At 34.6% G+C, this 26,907-nt stretch overlaps 1 non-coding gene and 1 pseudogene across 1 annotated transcript; one reads left to right on the forward strand and one right to left on the reverse strand.

Annotated features, from left to right (window-relative positions):
- Positions 1 to 4,169: 4,169 nt before the first annotated feature.
- TRNAS-AGA (transfer RNA serine (anticodon AGA)) lies at positions 4,170 to 4,251 on the reverse strand. Its single transcript has one exon. It is a non-coding gene; the product is annotated as a tRNA-Ser (tRNA).
- A 3,876-nt stretch (positions 4,252 to 8,127) lies between these two features.
- Positions 8,128 to 26,907, forward strand: part of LOC131151794 (glutamyl-tRNA(Gln) amidotransferase subunit B, chloroplastic/mitochondrial-like) — a 33,981-nt pseudogene continuing 15,201 nt past the window's right edge.

The following is a 26,907-nucleotide window of genomic DNA, read 5'->3' on the forward strand; positions in this document are numbered from 1 at the left end:
CGACAGTCTAGCAATATCAGCTGTAGTGGAAGGCGCATAAGGCGCTGACGCGCTGAACACGTACTTTGCCTGTACGACTAGTGGCGAATGCAAGGGGAAATATTTGCCTATATGCATCCGGACATGTCGCAATAAGGAGTTTTCCCTTGTACTTACCGTACAAGTGTGTCCCATCTGCAAATATAACTGGAGGACACTGGGGAAAACCCTGTATAGATGCTGTGAACACCCAAAATACTGATACAAATGTTGTGGTTTGATCGCTACCTGGTATAAGAGTCCACCTCCACTTGACAACAATACAAGGATTATACGCGCACATTGCTTCCATCCACCTAGGCAAAGTCTGATAAGACATCTCCCAATCGTCGAATACTTGGGCAATTGCCTTCTGTTTGCCCAACCAAACCTTCTTGTATGAGATGGAATAGGCGAATCGACGATCTATGAACTCCTTCAATGTAGCGATCGACGTCGACGCATCTCCCCTGATCATATTCACAATCTCCTTAACAATGAAGGACGACGTGATTTGGTTATGGTCTTGCGAGAGAAGTTCATTCAAGCATATGTGTGGACTACCATATTGAGTGATTTTGAAAAATCGGTGTTTCTGATGATACATCGCACGCAGTCTCCAACTGCAATCAGAGTTCATACACCTAACAACCCATAACAGTGGGGTCGATTGCACGACGTGGAAGTCATGGTGCGTTCGAGCGTAGTATATTCGCACAACAGCTATCAACTAATCTTTTGACCCAAGGAACATCCCTTTACTCAGCTCTGACGATTCATCCCAACGAGTTATCCGTATAGGAAGCTCCTCACCACGTGACAAATCTGCAGTATCTACGTCAATTACACTATACATAGGAGGTTCGTCCATGAACTCGATGGTATACGTTGCATCGTTCGTTTCACCGGGGGGTGGGTCGACATCAACGGGGAACTCGTTTGTCCCTTCACCAATTTTCTCCTCGTATGTGTCATCTTCTAAATGAACATCATTCGTGATGTTCATCCCCTCGTCTAGCGCGTTGTTCGCCATTGCAAACAATGATCCTAGTTGTTCTGTTGGAACTTCTTTGCAAACACCATGATCATCCGTGTCAATAATCCTTCGAACGTCTGCAGCTCGAACGACGATCCCGGACATTCGTTCATATCCACAACAAGCATCCCACCAACATCTGGATCTTCTTTCTCTACTTCAACCACGTGCTTAATAGACGTTCCCGGCTGCCCATCCGCGACAACACCCATGTGAGGAATGTTTTCGACATATAATTGCACAGTTAAATATGTCAGCCCTGCGCAGTATGCATTTAACACAATACGCAGACCGTAATCATCAGTTACGGGAACAGGCTCATAGAGGACTGTATCATGATGCCCTTTAATCGGGTATCTTGCGATCATCCGCAATACATATTGATTTGGATCAATATGCAAGTACTTGTATATCTTCGTATATAATTTAGTTAATTTACACCTATGGCCAATTCGAATAGGTCGAACTGGCGGAATACTATAACTAACACCGGTTTGTCCGGTTATAATGTGACCCCCTATGTACAACAATATCGTCACCAGAGTACTGCTTGAACTTCCTGTCATCTAGATTGACGCTCGGGAAAGATAAAAGACCTACGCAAAACAACAATTGTATGTATAAGTGATATGCTAAGTCAATAGTAATCAAGTATTATTTTCACTACGTTCATGTGCATGCAATTTTCCCTAAATGTTTCATTTGTCACTTCAAAAATATTTTTGTATGCATTTATAACTTTTATAGGAAAAGTCCTACCGAAATTTCGGTAGCATGCCGACTGTAATTTGAACATTTACCATTTTTACAATAACCCTGAAACATTTGCAAGCAATATAATAACATAGTTTGAGTACGCGAGAACCTATGATATCTACTAGCATGTAATTCACATCACTGCATCAGCCATGCAGGAGGCATTTAAATTCGCGTTCGGAAAAGAAAAAAGACTTATTCACTTGATAACAACGTATTTTTATACTTATAATAAAAGTAACTATCTTAATACTACTTGTATAAGAAAATGTTTGACAAAGTAGTGGTGATGAAAAAAAAATCATGTGTTATAAAATATGAACCACAGAAATTGAAACACTATGTTTTTTTTTTACGAACCCTAGCTAACATTTTGAAGCACAACACAACGCATTATTCATGGTTGTACCTTTATTTGAAAGAGTTTTGTTAATTACGTAACTAAAAATGATGACAATGGTAATATTTCTTTTACAACACATTTTTCTACATAAATGGATTAGTTGATTATGAGTTTGATCAAATAACAATAAATTTAAAATGATAAGATCTAAAACAATATGGATTAGTTGATTATGAGTTTGGTTAAATAACAATAAACTTAAGCATGAGAGTAGTTGTGAATGTTTGTTCATAAAACAAAATATTTATAAGTGCTCATTGTGATAGACTCAGTTTACTTAAAAATTTCTCGTTTTTAAATGAACTGTTCAAAAATATAAATTATAAGTTGAGTTCAACTTTACTTAGTCTCTTTGACTTATGTAAGAGATGAACTTAAAAAATAAATTTTAGAAGTTACTCATTCTTAATAATACCTTACTAAACATAACTACTATATTTTAACAAAAAAAACAAAACTTGATTCATTTGCAACTTCACTAATTTTTAAACATAACATAAAGGAGTCGGTGTTCAAATCCTTTTAAATTGTCATTATTTATTTAAAAATTAAGAAAAATAGTTGTGAATTAAACAGAAACTTTAATTTTATATTTCATAATAATATATATTAAATGGACCAACCATAAACGATAAAAGTAGCTACTTGTAGCATATAGGTTTAATTAATTAATTAAAACCGGAACCCATAAAACGACAGCAAAGAGAGGAGTCATTCACTAAATAAGTCTTTTACACTACATAAATTTATAATGTCAAGAATGTGATTTATATGGTGCAATATCTAAAATAAAACAATTATTCTTAAAATTATTCTTAGTATTATGTATGTGAGCAATAAATTTAACAGCCAGAACATGAAAAAAAAATATAAAAAATAAATAAATTGAAACTAACTTTCGTCTAGATGCAGCAATGAACCGAAATAATCCAAACAAAGCTATGAAATATATCGAACTCGAAGCAAAAAATTTCTCAGTAAGTAAAACAATAAATTCACGTTTTTGCTAAATAAAAAATACTTACCCCATCTTCTCCCTTAAATAGCCTCGCCTTCACTTGAACGGTCACCTGCAAGCGCAAACGGTCACCTGCAACAACCTCTCTGCAATTTGTTTCTCCTCTGCAAACGGTCGTCTTATGAGGGCTTGGGAGAGATATGAGCAGACGAAACAAATCTCGCAGGTCTATCATGCGAGATTCTCCACGTGTTACACGCCACGCCATTTCAAAGACAAATCTTACTGCGAGATTTCACCACGCGTCACCTTCCCGCTGGCTACTCCCTTTAAATCTCGCAGCTTGGGGCTGCGAGATTTGTTCCCTTCCACCACGCGTCACCTTTCCGCTGGTTGCTCGCTTTAAATTTCGCAACACCAAGATGCGAGATTTTCTTGCTACGCGTCACCTTCCCAGCGACCCATTAGTTTAAATCTCGCAGCATTAAGCTGTGAGATTATGTGAGCATTTGTTTGAGAATTTTTTTCCCAATCAGAGCATTATTTGATATTATATTTATTTTTAATAATAAAACGGGAAAAAACTCTCAATGGTTTTGTGACTTTAACTTTTTTTTTTTTTTTAAATTTATAATTTTTTTTGTTTTACATATGAGTTGAAATTTGAAATATTGATTTGGATTTGTATTGATTTGAAAGAAATTCAGAAAAAAAAAAAATTCACAATTTGAGTTTTATGTTTTGTGCATAAAATAAGAAATTAAAAATATAAAAAAATAAAGATGAATTTAGATTGTCTGTATAATTTCAGAAAATTAAAAATTAATGTGATATTTTTGTAATTGTTTAAGAAAAATTAAAAATAAAATAATTTTTACAAATAAACGGTATCAAATTTTTTACCGTGTTTTATGTCTCATATGAATGTTGTAAAATTTTTAAAAATAACAAAAAGTATAGAAATTTGAAGAAAAACAGTACTATGGTATGTAAAATAACGTGGGCGGCAGGATTCGAACCTGCGCGGGCAGAGCCCACATGATTTCTAGTCATGCCCGATAACCACTCCGGCACGCCCACTTGACGTTGTGTTCGCTGAGAAAAATAGATATTCCTATACATATTGCTCCTTTCCTTCCCCATCCTCCTCATCAACGCTGGAGGGCTGGAGTCCCAACCAGCTCATGAGTTTCTTTCAGCTGCAGACGAAGAGCAGCAATTTTACAAGTCCAGCGGCAATCAGCAGGTACGTTTCTCTCTTTCTCACTCTCTCGTAAGTTGTATCTAATCCCTTTGGGGAGGTAGCTCAATATGGGCGCATGGCCTAGGACGTAGGTCATGTTCTGGGCGTATGGGCCGTATGGGTCTGTTTGACGGCTGATGTTAACGGCTCTTTTTGACCGCAAGCTGCAAAGTAAAAATAGAAGAAGAAGAAGAAGAGGAAGAAGAGCGGGGAAGATGATGATTGGTGCGGGCCAAAAAAAAATGGGACCCGCCATTGCCGGCAACTGCTGGGAGCCCTTCTGGGGTTACGGTTGGCGGCAAACGAGTCAAGCCTTCGCGAGAAATTCTGTTGATTTGAAAATGGCTCGTTCAAACTCCGTTCATCAAAATATACAAGCCAACCTCCAGTTAAAATTGAAGTTAGTCAGTCTCAGTCAGGCAAATTAGAGAGAGAAGCTCTCACCTCTCTCTAGAGAGAGGCGCTTGCCCGCGGGAGATTCTCGTCCATGACTGAACCTCTGTCAAGATTTTTGGATTCCGATTGGCCTTGGGAAGTTTTCTCCTGCTGTGCCATGAAGATTATCACTCAGAAATTTCGATTGAAGGAAACTAGAGATGCCCAGGATTGCGTATTTCCTTGGGTCAAGATGGTTCCACTACGGACCTCTGTGAAGGCTTGGTGGATCTCAGTGGAGACAAAGCGTTTTCGGGGTGGTGTTGTTTGTGCTGGATTTTTCTTTCCCAGTAGGAAATTGCTCCCTGATGGTATGGAGTTCCATCTTGGTGTTTATGATGATTTCCCTACTTTGAAGGACTTTCGGCTTAACATTGTTGCCATCCTGGGAATTGTTACTGTTTTTCATCAAGCTGTGGAATTGGAATTCTGGTGGGTTGTCCGGTTTTGGAAGCTTAATATCATTTTTGATTTGGATCTGCAGATAAGAAATCACAGTTTCTGGGTCCGTAGATGTTTCGTGCGTCTTATTCCCCTCTCTGTCTGAATGGAGGCTTCTTTGTTTCGGTTCTTTGGCTTTTGTTTTTTTTTTAGTTCTTTGTTCCAGTTATTGTTTGTTCCTTTCTCATTTCCTAAGTTTGCCTTTGTCTTTCTGTTTGTTCTGTTTTTCGATCGGGGTCTTCATTTTGCTGTTTTGTTTTTGCGTTGGTTTTCTTTGTTCGTCAGTTCATGCCTTGTTCTTGCTGGGCGGTTTCCGTTCATCTCCCTCTGTTCCCGTTTGGAATTTGTGTTGTGATTCTACTGTTCGTGTGTTTGTGGTCCGCGTGTCACCCTTCCCATGGCCCTCTTGTTTGCTGATTTTCAATTTTGAATTTCAAATGCCGTCCACTTTGGCGCTTCCCTGTGTGCTTGTCAGAGTGCATTTATTACTTGTCAGCGTGCATTTATTCATGCCAGTCACGGGTTTGCTTGTTCTTTTGGTGGCCATGTGATATTTTTTTTTTTGGAATACGCACAGGTATTCATGTGTCCGTTTTACGGTTTACGTGACTAATCCTGCGTCCCTTAAAGTTGACCCCATAATTTCAAAAGGAGGGTAAATTCAGGAGTTTAGAGACGAAAACGAGTCCAAAAGGGTTTAAACACATGACCTTGTGAAAGGCATTCCTACAACCCGTACTATCACCTGAATCACACCTTGGGAGTGTGGCCATGTGATCTTGTTTGCCTTCTGATGTGTGGGTTTTATTATTTGTTTAATTTTTCCTCCATTTAGTTTGTCCTTTTTCTGAAGTGCCTACGTGTCCAGCTGTTGGTGTGTGAGCCTGCGAGATTTGGTGGAAGTTTTTGTTTGCAATTTGTACCAGCGGGTTTTGCAGAGTTTTTTTCCGTTTTAACCCTGACGTAATCTCTTTACTTAGAATAGCGAGATTTAAGCAAATCTCGCTATTTGAAGTAGCGAGATTTGCCACATGTCATTTTCATAAAAAATATATTATTTAATATATTTTTTAAAAAAAAGATAAATCGAGAAATAAATTAATTTGCGTAATAAATTATTTCTTGATTTATTATGCAAAATAATTTATTACGCAGAATAATTTTTTTAAAATATATATTTTCATATTAAATATAAAAATAAATATATATTTTTTTGAACAAATCTCAAAATTTTAAAATATATATTTTTATATTTTTCACTAAATCTCAAAAGCACTATCTTCTGTTTAAAATTTTAAATTAAAGCGATTCATATATTATTTTAGATACCACAATTTAATTTTTAAAAATTGCTAATAAATGACATAGTTTAAATGTCTTGTTGATAATTAGGTAGAATTATATTTAATAAATAATAAATTAACAAAATGTAAAAAGAATTATTTAGAGTTTGAAATGGTTTTTATTTACCGTCCCGTGACAAATCCCCAAAACTGTCATCGATTTTCTCTCCTCTTCAGAAAATCGTCGCCGATTTTTCTCCTTTCTTAGCCAAAAATCTATTTTTTTCAATTTCTTTTATTTATTATATTTTTTGGGTATTTACACCCAATTCTATACCTTTTTTATATGTATATTCAAAATATTTTTTAAAAAAAGCTAAATTTTTATAACTTTTTAAAATTTTAAATATTAGAAAATAAAAAATATCTTCCACAATTAAGCAAGTCTTTATCATTTTTTTTTCTCATCTCTTATAATAAAGATAATCCATCTTTACTTTGAATAATAAATGTATACATAATTATCATATCTTAATCTTCTCTCATCTTTTTTTATTAATTGAACAAAACAATAAGTGGAAACACACTTTTTAAGAAGTAGTCTTAGAAAGAGTATCCCACATAATTAGAATCCACAAATAAATACATTAATTACACAAATTTTTGAGTTAAAAATATTTAACCTCAAAAAAGGCAACACACTTTTTTTTTTTTTTGTTTCTTAAAAAGAATCAATTTTTTCTTTGATTTTTCTTATTCATCGATCATAAAAAATAAGTTAATAATTAAAATAAAAATTTATACTTGGGAATTTGAATTCGAGAGTCAAATTTAAATTTGGGTAAAATTATAAAAAAAATATTTATTTTTTGTGCAAATACATAAAAATCATATTCATAATTTAAATTTCAAACTCTAAATATATATTATTATTTTTAAATATTTTTTAAAAATGAATAATATTTTTGAACGTTATATTTTCTATCCCTTTAACAAACTGTCAGTGTATATATACATATATATATATATATATATATATATATGTTGTGTCAAACTCTAAATAATATTTGTTGTGTCAATATATATATATATATATATTAATTTCAGGTACAATTAAAATTGATAATTTAAAATAAAGTTTAAATTTTCAATTTATTATATAATAAATTTTTTTAATATATATATTTTAAAAATGATAAATCGGAAAATAAATTATTTTGCGTAATAAATTATTTCCTGATTTATTACGTAAAATAATTTATTTCTTAAATTTTTATTTTTTTTAAAAATATATTACGTTAGGGTTATTTTGAGAAATATATTTTTAGAAAAGGTATTATTTAATATATTTAAAAGAGAAAGGGATAAAACTCGGGTTTTGCATCTCCCACTTTTGAATTTTGGACGGAATTCTTTTCATCCGGTGGTTGACTTTTGTCATTGATCCACGCTTTTGGTTTCAGAAGCTGTCTTATTTTCCGTTGCAGTGGGTTCGGATATTGCCCTCACTTGCATGGTATTGTGGTTGCCTCAGGCGTGCATATCTTATGTATTCTGGGTACGCCCAGTATTGATTGTAATTGCCTTGTGCCCTGGGTCTGCCCAGGTTGATGTGTACTTGTTGCTAGGTTTTCGTTTCCTAATTTTGATGCTGTTGTATTTGTTTGGGAGCTTTGGCTACCCCTCTGGTATGTTTCAGTATTTTCTGTACATACCCTTTGATCAATATAATTTACCCCTAACTGATAAAAAAAAAAATAAAAATTGAAGTTTGTAAAGTAGACTAGGCAAGCTCGAATGACATCATATTCTGCTCTCCAAACTTGCTAGCTTAACGCTCATTTATAAATTCAACGATGTGTTTATTGAATTCGCTCGTTACCTAAACTTGTTTATATATAAATTTTAATTTTTAAACGATGTCATACCGGCAAGGCACCATGTGCGATTTCATTTCCGAAATATTTCCTTGTAACCTCCAAATTCAAATTTTTTGAAGTTTCTCGCTGACAACATCAATCTCAGCTGCGGGAAAATTTTGAGCTTGTTTCCTATTCTGTTGTTTTTGTTATTCTCGTTAATTTTCAAGTTTGGAGCACAGGGATAGGCTAATGGTATTTAATAATGTTATTTCTCATTTAGATGGTAGTTTTTGTCTATTGGTTAATCCTTGCTGATGTCCTGTTTGATGTTTTGCAGAAGCAGTCATCACTTTGTTTGATACCCTAACTTGGTTAAAAAGCGACTCTGATGGCTTATACATTCTTCAGAGGAATTCAAACTTATGGCCTCTTATTCTTTCCATCAGCATCGCTCAGGAGAACTGGTTTTTTGTATTGTACGATGAAAAGTGCACAAACTCATGCTAAAACCCATGGCAAGCCACCGCCAGAGACTAAAGTCACACAACAGTCCCAGAGCAAAACCCTTGATAGATTCTCACAAGATTATGAAGCAGTTATTGGTATAGAAACACATGTTCAGCTCTCCACTCTCACCAAGGCTTTTTTTAGTTGCCCGTACAATTATGGGTCTCCACCAAACACCACTGTTTGTCCCATTTGCATGGGTCTGCCTGGCGCGTTGCCAGTTTTGAATTCAAAGGTCATTGAGTATGCAGTGAAAGTGGGGCTTGCTCTCAATTGTCATTTGTCTCTCAACTCAAAGTTTGATAGGAAGCAGTACTTCTATCCAGACCTTCCAAAGGGTTATCAGATTTCTCAGTTTTACCTCCCAGTTGCAACTAGTGGTTTTATTGATTTGGATTTGCCAGTTGAGTTTGGTGGTGGGCATAGAAGGTTTCTAATAACCAGAGTTCATATGGAGGAGGATGCTGGAAAGCTACTTCATTCAGGAAATGAGAGTCACTCCCAGGAAATTACTTTCACCTTTGCTAATTTGCTACTCTGCTTTGACCTGTTTCCTTTGTGGATTCAATATATACCTTTTTTTTCCTAGAAGATTAGATGCTAATTGCTTATATTTTTGGGTTTTTGAAATTTCCTTGACTATTATTATTTTGGTTGTAGCTATTAGTGTTATGGTTGCATAATAGAGTTTCAAGTTTATCAAGCACTCTTTTTGTTGTTGCTTATTTTTCTGGTGGTTGATTATTCTTTCTACTACTCTAGGGCTTATGGCTGGTCTTAGTTAATAATATTTTGTATGCTGTATGCTTGTTGACTTTTTCATGCTTTTTTTGTGCAGGTTGATTTGAATAGAGCAGGGGTACCTTTGCTTGAGATTGTTTCAGAACCTGATATGCGAACTGGTATTGAAGCTGCAGAGTATGCTGCAGAGTTGCAGAGATTGGTTCGATATTTGGGAGTGAGTAATGGCAATATGCAAGAAGGTTCACTTCGTTGTGATGTGAATGTCTCAGTTCGACCGCTTGGACAGTCAGAGTATGGGACAAAGGTAAATGTAGTTCGATTTTATGCTTCACTAAGATATGATGTAGACATATTAGCATGGAGAGATAGTACTTTCATATTGCAATATAATTGTTTCTTCAAAATTTTTCTTACAAAGTATTTTTGCGGCCTTCCTCTTGTTTTTAATTTGTTCAGTAAATTTGTTTAGAATGTGCTTGTTGTGCTGGACACCCCACTTGTGCCAAACACCAATATTACAACTAATGCTATTGAATATATAAGAAACTAAAGCAATGCAGAAACTAATAATAAAAACAGTAAAAAGAATAAGATAAGAAATTAACAAGGTTCAGTATAGAATTACCTACGTTCTCGGGCGCCGATGATCAATCCACTACTTCTTGACAAAGTACAACTTTGATGTGTGTTTTACGAATTGAGAGTTGAGCACTTTATATAATTTCAACTTCAAGTCCAAAAAACACTTCTCACCAATATGGGACAAACAAAGAAAAAATTCAAAATAACTTTTTCTATCAATGTGGAATTATTCTACAAATGTGAAACAAAAAATAACAAATCTTCACCTTGACGATAAATTTAACAAAATTTTTAGTCATCAACATTTTCTGGAGTTCCACATCATCGACGCCTTTCCAAAAATATTCAGACTTGCAGGATATTGATCAATTCCAAACAATGTTTGAACTTGATTGTTGTCACAATTTTGGTCAACAGACCTGCGAGATTTTCAACTGTAGCAATCTTCTGAAGAAGTATCTTCCCTCTATCAATAATATCCCGCATAAAATGAAACCGAACGTCAATGTGCTTCGTTCATGCATGGTAGACTTGGTTCTTTGGTAAATGAATAGCACTCTGGCTATCACAGAACACAACAATGTGCTTCTAAATAACTCCCAAATTTTCAAGTAAATCCTGTAACCAAATAGCTTCCTTAACAGCCTCTGAAGCTACCATGTACTCTGCTTCTCTTGTAGACAAGACAATGGTAGACTGTAAGGTAGACCTCCAACTCACTGGACCATTAGCAAATGTAAAAATATATCTAGTAGTTGATTGACTTTTATCTAGATCTCCAATAAAATCAGAATCCACATATCCAACAATCTGTTGATCAATAGTATTATTTTTCTCAAATACTATACCAACATCAATCGTATTTATAATATATCTCAAAATCCATTTCACAGCTTGTCAATGTCTTTTACCTGGATCATGCATATACTTGCTCACCATACTAACAACTTGTGAAAATACTAACAACTTGTGAAATATCAGGTCTAGTACAAACGATTGCATACATTAGACTTCCAACAGTTAGGGGTGAGCAAACGGTCGGTTCGGCCAAATTTGGGTAATTAATCGAATTAATCAAAAAATTAATAATGCTGTTAACCGAACCGACCGAATTACTGAATCGCACCGAACCGAATTTAACCGAATTTATTCAATTATACATTAAATAAAAATTTCATAACTAATTTATTTTAATAATTGTGTTAATGCATTTACTCTATCACATAGGCTTATTTATTTTGAGGTGCAATAAATTTTATTTATTTATTTATTCTAGGTCTTCGCAAATCAAGTGGAAAAAAAAAAAGGCGATGTTTTTTTAATTATTACAACATTGAAAATAAAAAAATGAAAAAAATTTTGTTGAAAAAATTTATTGTCGGCGTCGTCATCCCCTTCGACGACGACATTAATTTTCATAAGGTATATCCATGTTCATAATTAAAAACAATTATATTCATAATTTATACTTAAAATTTAATTAATTAATAATTCGGTTAATCGGTTAACCGAATTATTTTTGGTTGTTAACCGAACCGAAACCGATTAACCGAATTTTTGTAAAATCCCAACCGAACCAAGTTTTTTACCAGAACCGAACTGACCAATTTCGGCCGGTTAATTCGATTAATTCGGTTTTCACCGAATTATGCTCACCCCTACCAACAGCACTTGCATAAGGAACCTGTGACATATACTTACGTTCCTTGTCTGATTTAGGAGATAAAACTGCACTAAGTTTGAAATGAGGAGTAAGAGGAGTGCTTATTGGTTTTGACTGCTCAGACATGTCAAAACTTTGTACTACCTTCTTCAAATATTGTTTCTGAGACAAATTAACTCTTCCTCTCATTCTGTCTTTGCGAATCTCCATTCCAAGTATCTTTTTTGTTTCACCAAGATCTTTCATCTCAAACTCTTGATTTAACTGATTTTTCAACTTGTTGATTTCTTCCCTGTTATCTGAAGCTATCAACATATCATCAACATACAAAAGTAAATATATAAAAGATCCATTTTGTAATTTGCGAAAATAAACACAATGATCATGTCTATTTCTGATGTAATTGTGACCCATCATAAACTGATGAAATCGTTTGTACCACTGTCTTGGAGACTGTTTTAAATCATTCAACGATTTACCCAGTTTACATACCCAATTTTCTTTTCCAGAAGCCTGAAATCCATCTGGCTGAGTCATAGATTTCCTCTTCTAAATCACCATGTAAAAACTGCAGTTTTTACATCAAGTTGAACTAGTTCAAGATCAAATTGTGAACTAAAGCCAACAAAATTTGAATGGAAGAATGTTTAACAACTGGAGAAAATATCTCATTATAATCAATGCCTTCCTTCTGTGCGTAGCCCTTAGCTACCAATCTAGTTTTGAAGCCAACATTATTTGCATCTGGAAAACCTTCTTTCTTTACATAAACCCATTTGCAACCAATTGCTTTCTTACCCTTGGGCAGCTGGGTTAGCTCCCAAGTCTGATTCCGATGAAGACACTGCATTTCTTCATCTATCGCTTTTTTCCACTTGTTTGATTTAGAGTTCCTCATTACTTCTTTGAAAGTGTAAGGAACATGATGCTCCACAACTGGAAGTGCATAGGCCACCATATCAATATACTGAGCAGGTTTCGAATTTCTCGTCTTGGCTTTTGAGAAACAATTGATTCTTGTTGTTATGAAGATTCTCGAATTGAAATCTCCTTTTCTACACTATTCCCCACTGTAACTGGAGAGTTACCTTGTGTAATCTCATTTCTCACTGGGTTTCCCAAAATTGTCTCAACCTCCACCTGTTGTTAAGTACCACTGGTATTTTCTTCAACTCGTGATTCCTTGCGTATTGTTTTTTTCATCATCACAAGTTCATCAAAAGTCATATCCCTGCTTAAAATCATTTTTTTTTTTTTGTTCCAAGACACCAAAGATGGTATTTTTTGACTCATGCACTTATCCCCAAGAATATTGCTTTCTTGGCTCCTGGATGCAACTTAGATTCTTTAACATGATAATAAGCCATAGTACCAAATGCATGTAAAGAATCATAATCAGTACTAGGCTTTTCAGACCATACCTCATAGGGTGTTTTCCCCCCTATTGCAGATGATGGTAGACGATTGATGAGATGACACGCATATCTAATAGTCTCAGCCCAAAACCTTTTGTCTAACCTAGCATTAGACAACATATATCGAACTTTCTCTAGCAAAGTCCGATTCATGTGCTCTGCCACCCCATTTTGTTGTGGTGTATCTCTAACTGTGAAGTGTCAAGCAATACCTTCATTCTGACATACGTTCATAAACGGGTCACTATTGTATTCACCACCATTATTTGATCTGAGCCATTTAATCTTTTTGCCAGTTTGAGTTTCAACTAATTTTTTCCATTTAAGGAAAATATCACACGCTTCATTTTTATTCTTCATAGAATACACCCAAACTCTTCTGGAAAAATCATCAACAAAAATGACAAAATAATGTATACCACCCAATGAAGCCGTTTTTGTGGGCCCCCATACATCTGTATGGATGTAGTCTAAAATACCTTCAGTCTAGTGGATTGTAGTGCCAAATTTCACTCTAGTCCGTTTTCTCAGAATGCAATGCTCACAAAATTCAAGTTTGCACACCTTTGCACCCTTTAACAAACCTCGCTTAGCTAATTGTTGCAAAAATTTTTATCTTGCATGTGCCAATCGCATAATGCCATAATGTGGTTGTATCTGAACCTGCATTTTTCTTAGAAACAACAGCTGATGAGCCAATAACTATACTATCTTGTAAATAATATAAGTTATTTTTCCTTATTCCTTTTATCACAATCAGCGCATTTAATTTAATTTTTAAGGTTCCATCTTTCAAAGTGATAGTGAACCCTTTAGATTTCAAGGCACCCAATGAAATCATATTTTCCTTTAGGCTTGGAACATACCTAACTTCAGTCAAAGTTTTAATAGTTCTGTCTGGACATTTCAACTGTATTGATCCTATTCCAGTTGTTTTATAAGTATTATCATTTCCCATAAAAACAACCCCACCATCTAATTCTTCAAAATTAAAAAACCATTCCGTATTGGGACACATGTAATAGGAACAACCAAAATCCAAAAACCTACTAAAATAATGTGATGAAGATATTCCAACAAGAGAAAAATTTGACTTACTTCCATCATCATTGGCTATATTGACATTAGAATGTGTTTTGCCTTTATTCTTCTGCTGTAATTTATGGCAATCTTTCTTTTAATGCCCTCTCTCATGACAAAAGGTGCATTCGTCTTTAGCAGGTCTCCCACAAGTTTTACTCCTTCCATGAGATTTACTCCTCCTTCCAAGCATACGACTTTGAGAACGTCCCCTTATTGTTAGTGCGTCTGCTGTTTCCTTATGGACCATCTGATCCTTCTTTCTGCATTCAGTACTAATCAATGCAGTACAAACAACATCAGAAGTAACTTTATCTTTTCCATACAATAAAGTGGTGGTCAGATGTTCATAATCATCAGGGAGAGAATTCAGTAACAATATGACTTTAACCTCATCTTTTCCCTTTTTATCCAAATTTAACAAATCAGCCAAAATTTTATTGAAAGCATTTATGTGGTCATTAATCGAAATACCTAGTTGATACTGGAAGCGAAACAATTTCTTTTTCAAATAGAGCCGATTTTCTAGACTCTTGGTCATAAATGTATTTTCCAATGTCTTCCACAATTTCTTTGTAGATGTCTCCCTCATAACACAATATATCTGATTTTTAGCGAGACACTGACGAATTGTACCACATGCCCGACGGTTGATCTTTTCCCAGTCTCTGTCACCCATATCTACTGGTTTATCATCCAAAGCAATATCCAATTCTTGCTGATACAAAATGTCCATCACCTCACTTTGCCACATGCCAAAATTATTGATACCATCAAATTTCTCCACCTCAAACCGAGCATTAGTTATTGTCTTTGACGATGATGTCGAAGCCGAAGGGGTTGGAGTTCGTGTGGATAAAGTTTCTTCTATTGCTGCACGAGTTTCTGCCATCTTCTATATATTCAATAGCAAACAACAAAGTAAAAGGCCTAGGATGAGTAGTACGTACCAACTGTCTCTACTCTGTTTTATCTTATGAAATTTCACTTTGACCAGACCGACCTCCACGGAACGACTAAGCCACAATGGTCTCTGAGTACTCGCTTAGACAAGTCTTTCTTAGGTATCAAATGTGGAATCAAGGATCCTAACAGAGGAACACCTCCATATCAACACTATTCAACCTAACTTTGATACCAATTGTTGTGCCGGGCACCCCACTTATGTCAAACACCAATACTACAATTATTGCTATTGAATATATAAGAAACTAAAGTAATGCAGAAACTAATAATAAAAACAGTAAAAAGAATAAGACAAGAAATTAACGAGGTTCGGTACAAAATTACCTAAGTCCTCGGCCGCCGACGATCAATCCATTACTTATTGACAAAGTACAACTTTGAGGTGTGTTTTACAAATGGAGAGTTGAGCTCTTTATATACCTTCAACTTCAAGTCCAAAAAACACTTCTCACCAATGTGGGACAAACAATGAAAAAATTCAAAACAACTTTTTCTACCAATATGGGACAAAAAACAACAGTGCTGACTAGGAAGCAACATTAACTCATCAGCTTTAGGTAATTTACTTGCCAATACAAAATTTGGAAAATTATAGGAAACTTATTGCGGTTGGATGATGAGAGTGAGCTTGTGCCATAAAAACATGGTTAGAATGAAAAGGAAAAGAACAGATGTTATGAAAAATCATCATATTTTGTCACTATAGAATTATTAACTTAATTGGTGAAGTGACATTTGTTATACTATGTGATTGTCCACATCATTTAATTTAGTGCTGAATTGGTGATAGGGGCTGAACTTTGAGGATCATGCAAGCAATATGGAGAGCTCAGAAAAATCAGAAGTAAAGAAAAGCGGCAGTGGAGGGGATCTTCTTTGTGGAAGGAGGGGGTTTTTGTGAAGAAATAATTGTCCAACGCAGTTGGGATGGAGTATTGCAGGCCAAAGTCCAGGGCTCCAAGGTTAAAAAGAGAAAAATATAAAGTCTCCTCTTTTATTTATTTTTAAATTTTATAAATACTATAAATATTAAGAGAATAGCGAACATACACCATAAATACATTTTTATCAGCAAGGTGGTGGTGTAGGAAGAGGAAAGAGAAAGGGACAATATGCAAATTCTAACGTAGCCAACTGAAACAGTGAACCATAGACCACTGGTTGATGGTATGGAATTTATTAGAATCCTGGATGAATCATCTGGTTTCGGAGGCCTCTTGGTGACAATGAGGTGTTGGACACTTGTTGGATCCTGATGGATTCACTATGGCCTTTTTTTTAAAAATAAAAATAAAAATTGGTATTTGTTGAAGGAAGATCTTTTTGAGGTGTTTTCTGATATTTATGTGACAGGAGATTTTGGAGGAAAATCTGAATAGGAAATATTTTGATTGGAGAATTATCAATTTCGTCTTAGAAAAAAAATTGACATTGATTTGGGTCTTGGATTGATATCAATACCAACGACACCTTCTTTGCTTTGATTTGAAGAAAAGTGGAGCTACTTGCATTAAGGGTTTTTGACTCATTACTTTAGTGAGATGTGCCTATAAATTGCTATTGAAAGTCCAAGCCAGGAGGTTAAAGTAGCTGATGGGGCTGTTCTAAAATGCCTTTGCAAAGGAAGACAAATCAGTGATGCAAAACTTGTGGTTAATGAGCTTGTGGGTTGCAAATTAAAAAAGGAAGAAAAGGGACTATTGAGCTTGACAAAGCGATTGGTGAAAGTGTATGATCATGCTTGTTGGGCCTTTCTTGTATGTGTATTGGAGAAAATGAATTGGATGTGGAAGTTTTTGTACAGTCATTTTTCCATTCTCATCTATGGGACTCGTTTTTCACTCATCCAGGGGGCTTCTTTCCCTTGGCTCCTTTTTATTTTGTTATCAAGGTTCTAAGAAAAATTTCTTCAGCACATGGATCATGGTCTGATAGCAGGTTTTGTAGTGGTGGAGGACAATAGGAGGATAGTTTTGCACTTGATCGTTGCTGATACGCTATAATATTTCGTGATGCTAAGTTGAATGAAGTTCTAAATCTTGGTTGCATTTCGCTTTATTTGAAGGTTATCTTTGAGAAGAATGAGTTAATTCCTTTAAGAGATGGGGTTGAAGGTGAAATGCTGCAAACAATTTGGGATCCAAGGTTGAGAGTCTCCCTTTGACCATTTGGGGGCTTCCGTGAGTTAATTCTTTTAGGAGATGGGGTTGAAGGTGAAATGTTGCAAAGAATTTGGGATCCAAGGTTGAGAGTCTCCCCTTGACCATTTGGGGGCTTCCTCTTGGGGCTAAATTTGAAGATGAATGGATGTGGCCTATGTGAGCCAGTGATGGAAAGATTCAAAAGTGAATAGGGTGAAAAGAGATTATCTATGAAAACAAGGGAGAATTGCATTCGTTAAAATACTTCGCCCAACTTTCTTGTGTAGTTCATGTCTCTCTTCTTGATTCAAAGCCAGTGACAAGGAGGGTTGAAGCAATTTAGAGGGATTTTTAAGGGGGCAACATTGGTGGGCTGTTTTACTACCAGTTGATGAGGTGGTAGGTAGTAAAACAACTGATCTTTGAAGGCTGGGTATTAAAGATCTGACCGGCTGTGGGCAGTCTTGCTAGGGAAGCGGTTATGGATATTCATGGTGGAAAAAGGAACAGCTGTGGAGGGTGAGTGTTTGGGCTAAATATGGGAGGGACTACAGTGGGTGGAACTGTGAATAACTAAAGAGAGTAGGGGACTGTATGGGTTTGGGTTGTGGAATCATATGAGGAAAGGCCGGGAATGTTTTTTTGACAACTATGTCAAAAATGGTGACAGGATGAGGAAGCTAGTTTAAAGCCTATGGAAGGTGTTAATGTGACGAAAAAGGAGGAAACACAGGCCAGTATTTTTGATAAACAAACCAACATTTTACAGGAAATGAGGGAGCTTAAGCTCTGAATGCTTCCTCAATTGAAAATCAAGTTATAGTGGACGAAACTTTTGGTGCATTTCCTCTCCTTTGAAGATATGAGTGGGTTTACAACGACAGCAAGGCTGTGCCACTGATGTTGACCTATGAATAGTTGCAACAAAAATAAGGCTTTTGACAATGAGCAACAAGAAATTGACAAAGTAAGTAGTTGCTGCTACCCTAGCCAAATCAAAAGTGAGACAACAACAAAAGTTTTGGAGGCAATGATAGCTGTTAATGTACAGGAAATTAAATTAAAAAATGATACTCATTTCCAATTTCTGGTGATGTGGAAAGGAAAGCCCAACCATTGGAACTCTTGGATAGGCAAATAGGAGCTTATATGGAGTGACACCAAGATGTGTACCATGAGATGGCAGCTTGCACAATGGTGAGTTTCTTCTAACAAGAGGGTAATGATGCAGTGCTGGTGCAAGAGTGACGCATGGTTAATATTCTTAGTTGCTAAAATATTTATTAGTTATTATCTAGGTATCATTACTAGGGTTTAGTCAAAGTGTGTCATTTCCTATGTCCAGCTTTGTTTTCAGAGTTCATTAATGAGGTTTTCAAAGTCTAAGAGAAGTTAGAAACAGCCATAGTCAACAATAGTCATTTCTCAAGTCACAATAGTCAACAGCTGTAGAAACAGCTGCGCAAGTCTCTTGGGCTAGATAATGAGGGGGCAGTACAGAATTTTCCTTTTATTTGCTTACCAATTTTGACTTGTTCAGAATTTCGTGAGAACCTGGAAGTGTGGGTTGGGGATTTACCAGTGGTTCCTTCACCCTCCACTGCTGCATTTCGCACAAGAGGACCTCACTTTTGCCTCTATATTTCCACGTAATTATGCCTAATCTGTAGTGAAAATTTGAATTGTTTTTTTTTTATTAGTACTCTAATGCTATGTTTGACTTTATATTGTAATAATTATTATTATAAATGAGTAATTGTAAAAAATTGACTTAATAAAATAAAAAGCTTTCAAATGTGTTATGCATGAGACCCTTAGCTCGCACTAAACATAGGTCCCTAACTACCTTAAGGGGGTGTTTGATTCGCGACATGTTCCATATTCTTGGGAATGTAATGTTTATGACATTTCATTCCTATAATTGTTGTGGGGGTTGGAATTTGACGTGGTGGTAATTTCTTATTCTTGGGAACAAAGGATTCTTACAAAATATGGGAATCTCGTTCCATGCTCACCCATGAGTAAGTTCCATAGTAATTCATTCCCTTGGTTATCCTGTTCTTGAGACTAAATTGTCCCCACTATTTCTTTTTTCGTTGGACTTTATGGCCCCCATAATATTGTATTATTAAATCCAAATAAAATATTATAACAAAAAATAAAAATCTATAAAAGAAAAAAGTAATATTATTTGTGTTAATAATATAAAATAATGGTTGAAATTTTGAGATCATATTGCCCCCATTATTTTAGTTAATTTTATTATCATGTGTTGATTCTTTTTCTAAATTTATGATTGAAAATTTTAGGACATGGATTTAATTTGGTACTGTTTATTTTTTTATTTTTTTATTTTATATTTCTTTTTACGGTTTTTGTGCTAAAAATACGAATATTCTTGATTTATTATTCATACACCGGTTGTTAGAATTGGTGTAATCCCAAGAGGGGGAGTGAATTGGAGATTTAAAAATTCCAGGTCAATTAGTAGCAGCAGTATAACCCCACCTAAGGTCTTTTCAAAACAGATCCAATTACAACTGATTCAAGCTAAGCAAATAAAGCAGTTCCAGTATTACATAAGCAATTACAAAGTTTTAGTTAAATGTCCGTGCAATGAATTTAGCGGATAGAAAATAAACAAGCAAGCCCCAGAATGTAAAGACAGTAAAGGCAGAATGACGCACAATATGTTATCGAGGTTCGGAAACTATGCCTACGTCCTTGCCTCAAGCTTACAAGAAAGAGGATTCCACTAAAGCTCACTTGTGGGTGGAGCAACACCAATTACAACACTCTTTCCTTATTGGGTAAGGGAAACCCCAGGTCAGATTAACAGGGCTGACCCCAATCTTTACAACTGATCCTTACGGGCTAGATCAATACCCCTTGAGACCACGCTTGGATTACAATCAATCAATATAAACTTTGTGTACAATAGAGATACTTCTAAGTTAAGCAGATACGTACAGCAATAAGTACAATACAACCAACTCACTCAAATATGATAAAGATTTAATGCTCAGTAGAGAATATGTGCAAATATCCCTTCAAAGATGTATATGAAATATGTAAGAGATATTGATCTTTGAATAACCACAATATGTATATTAATAACACTTAAAAGATCTAGTGCTTTAAAAAATTTATCCCCAAAAGGTTATTTTCAAGAGCAAGTGCAGGAGATATTAGATATTGCAAAAATAATATTTAGCAATAATCACAAAGATTAGCTCTTAAGTCTTGCAATGAGGATGCAAAAGACTCACAAGCAATTGAGATTTTCCCAACGATATTTATCAATATGAAATAATATGGGAAAAATCTTTAAGCAACTCTCAAGAGAAAATATTAAAAAAAAACTATCCAAGGTGGGAGTTTAAGCTTTTAACCACAATATGAATGAGCACACAATACAAGAATTTAATCTCTCTCAACGTTGCAAAGAATTTGCAAATCAGTAGTACAAAAAGCTACTCTCCTTTTGGGAATGATTTTTGCAAGAAAGATTCAAAGAGAGCGTATAAAATAGGCTTGGAAAATAATTTTTATTAGCAATGGAAGCACAAAAATTTGAGAGAGAATTTTCACTAATCAAAAGTTAATCTTTTTACTAATCAAGGCAAATGAAGGAGTGTATATAGTTTTTCCAAAAAATATAACCGTTGGGGATATAATGGGAATTTTGGAAAAGTTTAATGAAAATTTTAACCTTTATTAACACGGTAAAAATGCTGGAACTCGAGAGGTTCGGTCTACCTAAGCTCGGGTTGATCAACCATCCAAGGCAAAAATAATATTTTCGTGTTAAACTCGGTTGACCAAGGAGTGGGACGGTCAACCTAACAAGAGGCGATTTGGAACCCTTTGTGGGTTCGGTCGACCAAGGCAAAAAGGCCGGTCAGCCATTCATGAGGTTTGGTCGACCATGGTGATTTTGAACTAATAGGCCGGTCGACCAAGGGCAGTGGAAAGTCAAATTTATTAAGGCCGGTCGCCCGTGGAAGATGCGTTCAAATTGGGTCGGTCGATTTAGGCATGGTCAACATTTTGACTTCGGGCAAACAGTGCTTCGGTCGACCAATGGATTATAACACAAGATTGATCAGTCGATCGAGGGCATTAAAAAGTTAGTATTTTTTGCCCTTAATTTAACCCAGAAAATCCAACGTCACCGAATTCCTGTTTTTGTCCTTTGAACTTAGTCAACCATGTGTGAATAAGTTAGCATTTTGCTGTAAGGGTTTTGGGTCCTAATGGTCAGTCTATGGCCATTTGAGCATTAAATCCTATTATGCATGAGATGCAATTATTATAGACCATAATATTATTACAGACCCAGAGAAAATATAATGCAATTACAATTGACAAATTTTGTTTTCATTCCTATTACACTTCGTATTGCCATGCCATACAATATGTGATGTTGAATTTCAGCTCCTCATGGCTTCTATTTTATCCTTACAATCCGTGCAAGCAAAGTGATAATCCTGCTCACATACTCAATGCACAGCTAAGATACTTTGTATTTGTCATAATCAAAACGAGATAGGACTCAAAAAGTCAACACAAGTCAAGCGTATAATAGTAATATTTTTGAAATGCGTGTCAGGATACCATATTTCTATGTTAACTGAACAATGGCATGGGCATCATGTGCACAGGAATGAGATTTTTAGGAATGTCATTCAATGGGGATATTTATGATCTCATGAATCAAATCCCACCTAAATGATAATTGGCTTAGAACTCTTTTTTTCCCGAATTCAGCGGGTAGTATTTTGTAACTATCAAGCTAGTCATTTAATTCGTTGATGTACTTTTATGTGTAATTCCTGTCTTGTCCTTGGGTTGCACCGCCTTGGTGCTTCTCATAATAGTCTTCTTGTTGCATTAAAAACAAAGTCAGGCTACTTTTGAACGATCTGTGGAATAATATGCAATAAAATAAGGCTAAATCTGATTTAATAAAAAAGGGTATAACTTGGACATATAATTCATTTTTATAGCTTACATACAATTTGTTGCATATGATTTTCTTATGGAATTTGTCACTGGTTTTCAATATACTATTTTTATTGTAGTAAACAATATCGTCTTGATGTTGATTCCTATATGAGGGGATCTGAAGGAGATTTACCAAATTTATGTTAAACATTTTCCTGCGATCTAGAGTGATATATTGGACCTGGGCTATTTAGTTGGCCGTTTAACATGAAAATCATATGTTGTCCAATTTAGGGATCACAGAGTCCTTACTAATTTTTCATCTACCAGAAAAAGTGTAAAAATTGATTACAAAATAATTTTCATGGGTCAATTGGGCACTGATTTCCAAGTTCACCATCCCTCCTGGTTTGTCTTGAATGAGCAAAATTTTAATTTCTTTTGAGTGATAGGTTGACTTCATGAGAACTGGTTTATTGATGCAGCTAAATTAAGTCTAAGCTAGATTATACATGATGGTCAAGTTCTATGGAGATAAATACCTTCTGATATCCTAAGAATGATTTCCATTTCTGGCGCAATTTAGGCACCATTTTTTATTTTCCGGTCTGATTTGTTGCATCATCTGAATTCAACTTTGAGATAACTTTAACTGAATTTGTTATCAAAACTGAAATACAACTTCTTTAATTATCTCTTATGGCATCTTAGAAAAGCCCTTCTTGTGATTTGTGATGCATACAACTTGAAATGCATCATCTATGTCTTAAAGAGTCTGTCCAATACTATTATACTGCATACAAAAGTACAAATGATTTTGAGTTTGTAAGACATCATGTTTCCTCCAATTACCCTTACAAATTATTTGTACTTTCCAAATTTTATTTACATAGAAATACTCTTATATGGGCCTACCTTAGGCACTGGTGCAACTAAATTGTATGCTGAATCAATGTTTTGGAAGGCTCAATCAAGGCTCTCCTCAAGGCAAGGCAAACCTAAAATGCCTTGGGGTTCAATGCAAAATGCCAAATCCCAAAAAGGCTACCGCATTACACACTAAGGCTTAAGCATTAGCACAAAAGACATGCCTTTTAAGCTTTTTTAGTTGAGGCTTATGCATTTTGTTGTGTGAATCTGAAGTTAGATTTGGCTAGAAAATTTTAACTCCGTGTTTATATAGAAGGAATGTCATAATATGAGTTGATTTCCAAAACTATTGAACCCTCGGCCTTCCAAAATAATGGAGAGTTGTATCTTAGATCTTGAAAATAATTTTATCTTTGTAATTTTATAGCTATCTCTTGTCATGATTTGTGTAATGAATCCAAGTTAGAAATTTTTGTATACCCAACAAGGAGTTTGCAAAATATATTTGATTTTTTTTCATTATATTGTGATTTTCTTTATTTTTCTTTATTTGTAAAATATATGTAATTTATTAAAATATGTGTAATTTAATTATATATTTTTATCTAAACATAAATTCCCAAAAGGCTTATGCCACAACGTCTTAATGCTTACGCCCCAATGCCTTGAGGTTGCACCTCTCCTCTTAAGGGTTGGAACGCCGTGCCTTTTACCTTCGCCTTTTAAAACATCGTGCTGACTGCTGAATGAAAGAATATCTTCCTAGAACCAATAGCGCTGTCATTATCATCCACAATTTCATCCATTAATATTTGATAATAAGATACAAGAGTAAGACACTTTAAAAATGTCAATTCAGAACATTTGTTACTAGAAATTCAGTGACTTGGATACACTAAGTCAAACAGGCAAATTAAAAATCTCATTATGACTTGATGGGAGAAAAAATATTATTATGAATGTATTCCCGAAGAATTCTAACATGCAATTTAAAGTCATGCTCATACAAAGATACAATGTGTTCCCATAAATTTGAATTTCATGCAAAAAAAAAAAAAAAAAGGTTTCATCATATCTGTATCAAAATTAATGATTAACATTTATTTTATCTACATCCAACTGTGAAACAATAAAGTAATATAATAGTGTAATTCTAAACAAAGTCTCATCATCTTGCACTAATTCTTGTATTTTTTTTTTCACAGGATATGTACCTGTGTGTTATAAGTATCATATTTTAGTAGTAGCAAATAAAAATATAAAATGTTGATAGATTACATTACTTTTTTACATGTCTTTTAGTTCATGTTATTTGATTGACATATTCATTTATAAATTAAGTAGTTTAATTAGATATACTCAACATTAATAACTTGCAATAATGTGCAACGTGTGACTGTTCCAAGAAATGACGCAATTTCATAGTCATAAGTTTTTTTTAATTATTTCCCTATTTTTTGTTGTAAATCCGTTTTTAATAGTGAATTATTCCTTCAGATGCTTTGATAGCAAACAAGGTGGTTTTGAGATTGAATTATTCCTTCAAATTTTGTTCAGTATTGAAACTGCCCTCTGAAGTATTTGCATTCCTAATCGGTATTGGCAGGTTGAGATAAAGAACTTGAACTCGTTTTAATCAATAAACAGGGCAATTGATTTTGAGATCTCGAGGCAGGTTTCTCTGTATGGTCAAGGTCATGGTGATCAAGTTGTTCAGGAAACTTGACTCTGGGAAGAGGCTGCTCAGGTCAGAGCAACATCTTTTCTTTTTCTCTCATAAATTGTGGCAAAAACTATATCTTGAGCTTACTGACTTTTCAGTTCCTTACTTTATTAACTGTTGCATACTGCGTAGAAAACAATTACAAATAGAAAAAAGGAAGGCCTTTCTGATTATCGTTATTTCCCAGAGCCAGACCTTCCAGAAGTTGTTCTCACTAAAGAATATGTTGATATTATTCGGGATTCTTTACGAAAACTTCCAGAAATGAAGCGCCGACGGTATGAGAAAATGGGCCTAAGCATGCAAGACATACTTTTCCTCACCAATGATACAAGTGTAAGTTGTGTTCATTATAATCCTGAGTGTTGTTATGTATATTGCTACCTGGAATTTCTTAGCTTTTCATTTTCAAGAGTTTTGGGGCAAAATAGCGAAGGAAGGAAGCTCAGATTTAATCATCAATTACTATCTCACAACAGGATTTCAAAAAGTAAAAAAAATTATGTTGCTGCTTAATGGCTGCAGAAAGTCTGTTATTGTAATCTTTAATTTATATGGAATCCTTAAAATTTTGATATAATTTCATTAATTAATTTTCCAACTGTTAAGCATAAAACTTAATTAGCGAAATCAATATTTTAAAGGGCTCAATTGTGGCTTGCCTCAAGACGAGGCATGGTTAAAATGCCTTGAGGTTCGGTCTAAAATACCAAATCCTTGAAGATCAATACATTATACACTGAGGCTTATGAATTTGTACAAAAGGATTGCCTTTTGTACTTTTTTAGTTGAGGCTAACACATTTTGGGTGTGTGAATCTCAAGTTAGATTTGGGTAGAAAATTTTAACTACATGTTTCTAGGAGAGGAATGTTGTAATGTTAGTTGATTTCTAAAACTCTTGAACCTCAACCTTTCTCAAATGATTGAGAGTTGCATCTTTGATCTTAAAAATAATTTGAACTTTGTATCTTATAGCTGTCTCATGTCATGATTTCCGTAATGAATTCAATTTAGTATTTTTTGAATGGGCAATAAGTAAAATTCACAAATTATAATTGCTTTTCTTTTTTACATTTTTTTTTTGTAATTTTCTTAATTTTTCTTTATTTATGAAATATATGTAATTTATTTGCATACTTTTATCTAAAAATAAAATTCTCAAAAGGCTTACATCTTAACCCCCAAAGGTTTACCCTTTCCCTTTTAAGAGTTACATGCCTCACCTTACGCCTTTGTCTTTTAAAACATTAAGTACAATATCTCTATAGCTGTCAGATTCATAAACCGCCAGATATTTGGTTTCAATTTCCTTCCAAGAACTGTCTTTGAAGCTGCAAATTGAGACTTTTTTTTTGAGCTTGACCCTGACACAGCCTTGAAGCATGGGGTGCAGATGGACTTTTAGATCATATTCTTTGAAAATTATAAAGAGGCAAGAAAAGGTGCAAAAAAGGCTGTTAGTGAAGCCAAACGTAGATCATTTAATAATTTTTATGCTAGATTCGGTACAAAAGAAGGGGAAAGAAATATATTTAAACTTGCTAGAGCTAGAAAAAGAGAGAGTAAGGATTTAGGTAATGTAAAATGTATAAAAAGTGAGGATGATATTGTCTTGGTTAAAGAAGAATACATAAAAGAAAGATGGCGAAGTTGCTTCAGTAATCTATTTAATGAAAACCAAGTAGAAGGTTTAAACTTTGAATTGAAAATTGAGGAAAAGGCTAAAAATATGGGATTTATTCGCAAGATCAGAGATAACGAAATTAATTTTGCACTAAAAAAGATGAAAAATGGAAAAACTAGAGGACCAAATAACATCCCAATTGAAGTTT

This window comes from Malania oleifera, chromosome 3 (genome assembly GCF_029873635.1).
Source record: "Malania oleifera isolate guangnan ecotype guangnan chromosome 3, ASM2987363v1, whole genome shotgun sequence".
Classification (NCBI taxonomy): Eukaryota; Viridiplantae; Streptophyta; class Magnoliopsida; order Santalales; family Ximeniaceae; genus Malania; species Malania oleifera.